This window comes from Cydia strobilella, chromosome 16 (genome assembly GCF_947568885.1).
Source record: "Cydia strobilella chromosome 16, ilCydStro3.1, whole genome shotgun sequence".
NCBI classification, from domain to species: domain Eukaryota; kingdom Metazoa; phylum Arthropoda; class Insecta; order Lepidoptera; family Tortricidae; genus Cydia; species Cydia strobilella.
The window spans coordinates 386,647-392,222 of record NC_086056.1 but is presented as its reverse complement, the minus strand read 5'-3'; positions in this window follow the sequence as shown (position 1 = coordinate 392,222).

The following is a 5,576-nucleotide window of genomic DNA, read 5'->3' as shown; positions in this document are numbered from 1 at the left end:
AAACAGGGATTTGTGTGACTACCCGACGAAAAGTGTATTTAAAGTTAGGGGTAGACATAACATTACATTGGGCGTCAGTTAGCCGCGACCACGACCAGTGAAACCTGTGTCGAAACGTCGGTAAATATAGGTAACAAAATAAATTCGCGATAGACCCGATTGTAAATGTGATTTAATATGTGTTCAAAACGCGAAAGTTTTATAGTAGTTTATGTGACTGCTACATAATGAAAGGCATTAAAACTCGAGTGTGGGTTTATGAGACGAACGTAGTGAGTTTCATAATAGAATCACACGAGTGTTTTAATGCCTAATTATGTACAGTTACATACACTGCTTTATCTACACACATATTATAAACTTTCTATGATATTTATTTACTAACCTCATATTACAGCCGACATTGGGGCATAGTTGCTCTCTGGTGGAATTCGCGGATATGAGGCGAAAATCTTTATCTCTATCGCACATTTTACACGAAACTTTTGCTAAAGTTACTTTAAAAACAACAAAACAAATTATTTTTTACCTACAAACTAATTAAAAGATTTACTGCACGTCAAATGGCGGCAAAAAAAACTGTTTTCACGCATGTCACGCATCCGTAGTTTTTTTATTTTATTCAGAGACAAACTAGAGTGGGGGTCGATTGCCATATTGTTCGATACCAACTAACAAGCGAGATTTGTCAAATTTGTATGCAATTGACATTTCATTTCGAATAAAACGTCATCTCGACTGATATATATTAGAATAGAGGTCAAATCAAATTTCTTTGTTTTTCAGAGATGTTCGAAATTTGAATAAAATAATATTATCGAAATCGATGTTATTAATTAGCAATAATAACATTTTCACAGATAAAAAATGTGCTGTAACAAAACAGTTTATCTTAATGTTGGCCATTATTTACGGATTTATGATATGTGTGTAGATAAAATTTATATTTCCTTGGAAATTGAGTGACGGAATGAAAGCTATAATTTTATCAAGGAAATTTACAGATTTAACGGCGACATCAACACCGCTGCAGTAATGTTGTAACAGTAATGCAGCTGCAGTTGACTTCCGAAAGTTACTTGAATTACATGTATTTATTTCTCAAATTTTTTTCCTTCACCGAACACCTACCGATAAATATTACGGTAGGGTTTGCACGATGGATCTGAAATGTATGGAAAGATCCGCGGATCCGTATCCAGATCCCAGATAATGGTAATCGAACCTAAGTACGATCAAACAAATTGAAAGTGGAACACCCTGAATCAAACGGTCACCACTGCATGCTTCGAATATACAAATTATATAATCGGAACTATCGGTTTTTTTAGGGTTCCGTACCCAAAGGGTAAAAACGGGACCCTATTACTAAGACTCCGCTGTCCGTCTGGCCGTCCGTCTGTCTGTCACCAGGCTGTATCTCATGAACCGTGATAGCTAGACAGTTGAAATTTTCACAGATGATGTATTTCTGTTGCCGCTATAACAACAAATACTAAAAACAGAATAATATTAATATTTAAATGGGGCTCCCATACAACAAACGTGATTTTTTTGCTGTTTTTTTCCGTGATGGTACGGAACCCTTCATGCGCGAGTCCGACTCGCACTTGGCCGGTTTTTTTAAACGCTCGTCAAGTCGTCACGCAACCATTTGTTTTGGAAACATTCCCGCGCGCGCGCAGGATGTTTGCAACCACATTGTGTTGGTTGTGCTCATTGGCGGAAACAATAAAACTGCCAGTTAGTGTTATCGCACGAATTGTGCGTGTTAACCGGCTATCAAATTAAGGGTTAACAGATTCTTGGGTTTACGAGTACCTCATAACGGACCAAAACATGGGTTGATGTCTCGTTTTCATACGCCGCATTTTCTTGACAATACCTAGCCTCTCAAGTCCTAGAAGGCCCATTACCAGTCCGCCGGACAATATCAGCCTGTCAGTTAGAATAAAAATTTGACAGTTCCGAACAGCAGACAGGCCGATATCGTCCGGCGGACTGGTAATGGGTGGGCCCCTTTAGTTTCGTTTATGAATTTGGAACCCTAACCCCTATAGCGTGACGTGCGTTCGTGGACGTGGATTTTGAACAGCGCTAAGCGGGACGTTTTGGAAACTCTAAATCCCATACAAAAAGACACTCGTAAGTACGTCACGTCACGTCACGCTATCGAATGAAATTTGGGGCATTTTCTATGAAAAAGGACCTTATTGTCGATGGCGCTTACGCCGCACAGCGTCGCGCGTCGCGCGGCATTGTATTTATATCGGAGCATCGTTAATAACGGCGTAAGCGCCATCGACAATAAGGTCCCTTTTTATAGAAAATACCAAATTTACACTAATACTCGACTTATTTAATCAAAGTTAAAATTAAATTCTAGAATAAAGCCTTTATAAGGGCCTCTGGAACTCAGGAGGATACAAGACTCAAACACATACCTACACTTTTGAATTTCTTTGCGGTTGTATGCAATTCGTCACGATATTTTCCTTCATTCTTTTGCTGCTGCTGTTTAAATGTGGGTCTATTGTTTCTCATAAAGGTTTAAGTCATAATGTAGTAATGTACTGTTTGTCCGAATTTTCGTTAGTCATAATTTGGTTTTTCTCAGAAACGCGTAACTTTTCAGGATGCCATAAAACAAACCTAACCTAACCTGTCTACAGGATAACCTTACGAAAATCCTGAAATGTTAACGGTTTCAGAATTATGAGTAATGTTAACCTGACAATCATAACATTATGACTTTCAATAATTATGTCTAACAGCCGTAACAGCGGGATCTCGTTTAAACGTACATAGGCCATTATAAGGCCTTAATTATATTTACCACACAGAGTATGGTTTAACTTTGAAATAAAAACACATTGTATCTGAACAGTCTGTTCACTGAACTTCAGTATCATCCGGGTTATCTGTCTCATCTGTCTGTCATAAATTGATATTGTACTGTCATGTCGTTTTCGTATAATTTAAGCGCACGGTTGTTTTATACGATAAACGCAATGCGTTTGCCTCACACCCATTTTACATTATCTAAATAATGACATTGTTTTACCGTTTTACGCGGAAGACAGCGAGCGCATTGTCATTTTTCCTACATTCCGTTGATGCATGCGTTTTTATCGCACATAAAAAAACCGGCCAAGTGCTAATCGGACTCGCGCACGAAGGGTTCCGTACCATTACGCAAAAACGGCAAAAAAATCACGTTTTTTGTATAGGAGCCATTTATTTTATTCTGTTTTTAGTATTTGTTGTTATAGCGGCAACAGAAATACATCATCTGTGAACATTTCAACTGTGCTGTGAGCCTGGTAACAGACGGACGGACGGACAGCGGAGTCTTAGTAATAGGGTCCCGTTTTTACCCTTTGGGTACGGAACCCTAAGAGAGTCGTTCCAATTATGTATGCCAGTCAACCAGTCAGTCAGTACTAGATTTCAGGTCAATATGGAGGTAGGTAAATACAAAGTTTTAGAGATTAGTCGAACTAAAGTCGTGCAGTTTTAGGTTGGATAAGTAAAAATACCATTCGTAAAGTTATGGTGTTTTCTGTTACGAGACAAGTTATTTACCGAGAACTCACATCGCGTAAACAAGGGGCGGCCGCGACAAAACCCTCCAACCCCAAAATAAATAAAACCGGAACTGAAGGGACCTGACGGGAGCAATCGATACAAAACTATAAAAAACGGACAAAAGGGTTTTTTCTGCGATGTGTTAACGAAAGCTTTTTACAAGAGGGGGTGAAATTACATCCCGGCTAAAGAAGTTTTTAGTTATTTTGTTATTTTACTGAGTAAAAGCTGTCCCAATTTATGGGCTATAGAAATTTGATAATCCGGACTAAATGACAACCCTTGTTGGACTCACGCAGTCATGAATTGTATATAGGTATTTAGGATTCGCTCCTAACGATAATATATATAAGAATGTATTGAATGGCACTGCAGTGTAGCTGAGAATAAATTGTATTTTTTTTTTGGGAATTTATGTATTTTGTATTTGTTACTCGCAAAGGCTTGTAAAAACGCTCTTCATTTTAAAAGCAACTATGATTTAGGACCCATTTTATGAGTCGAAAATGTTCGTTCACAGTCTACAGACGTCATTGGGCATAATTGTGACGTTTTCAACCAAAAGATACCACATTGTCGCTTGTTGATAAGTTTAAGTTAAGATAATATTTATTCGTTTAAAACTTATGCTCATTGGTTTTATACAATGGTAAATATACAATTTATACTTAAATACTAGTACATTCATAGATTCAACTCAAAATAGGTACAGGTCAAGTTAATAACTTTAATACCGAACGAATTTGTATTTTCTGTCGCTCATGGAAAGATAACAATACAACATTTACTTTTTTTTTTACATTTACTTGTATCTTATGTTTGCACTTTTTGTAGGTCAATGTATCAGTGGGTAAATGCTTACCAGACAAAATGGTTATTTATAATAACAATAAACAAAGTGATTATGACTAATCTTCTACTCTCTAGAACGTTAATTGGTTGATTTCTTAATGAAGCTTTAATTTATTGCTCCTGTTACAGGAAACACCTGGTATATAGAAATAGCGCCTTACTGACAAGCGACAATAAGTACCCTTTTGGTTGAAAATGGCACATTTAATCGTTGACATTGTATAAGGAAGTCTCTGTTATACGGAACAGGGTAATGTTTTTAAAATGACGGGCGTTTTTCTAACTCGTTAACAATACTAGGGCGGTCCTGGGTTGGATTCCGGACCCGGTCGAGCGCGAACTACGTATTGTTCGTTATCTGCAGATTACGGCGCATACGCCTGAATGCGTTTCATTTTGTACGGTTTAAATTAAAGATGCAAGCGATAACATATCGATTGCGTGCCTGCATGTTAGTAGGTAAGGTATGCCAAAGCCCTATGAGTAATTTTTAACAAGCAGATTTTTAAAAGTGGAAAATTTACTGTCTTGGGTGAGACTTGGAGTCACGGCCTCTGGATCGATACTCCAGCGTTCTGCCAACTGAGTACTAGTATAAATTAATGTAATGTACTAATTCATATACCTAACCAAGCTGAGTGCATGTTCACCAAGTTGTGGTTACCTATAATTAGATAAGCATCAGTCATGATTGTTATTGAAAGAATAATACAACTATATATTCACTGCTTCGAATATTAATGTATTTTAAACCAAAACACACTCGTATATCACACAGGCGACGCCATCTTGACTGTCGAAGACAATACTTTTTCTCAACATTCGTGGTGTAACAACTATTTAACTAACATTACATTTATTACCACTTTTAAACATTTGTAAATTCTTTTCTTATTATTTAATTAATTATGGTATATGTCTATCTTACATTAAGTTATTTCTTAGGTTAATTAGTATTATAACAGCACATGAAATATTACACGGATGCCTCAATGCAATACTGTGGTAAAATGCTAATCAATGACCGTATTTTTTATTTAATATTAACAACTAGTATCAAAATAGAAATAGTTTGATGGCTAAAAGTGTTTTGCCAATAATAATGATATTAATTATCTTATTTTTCTAACAATATA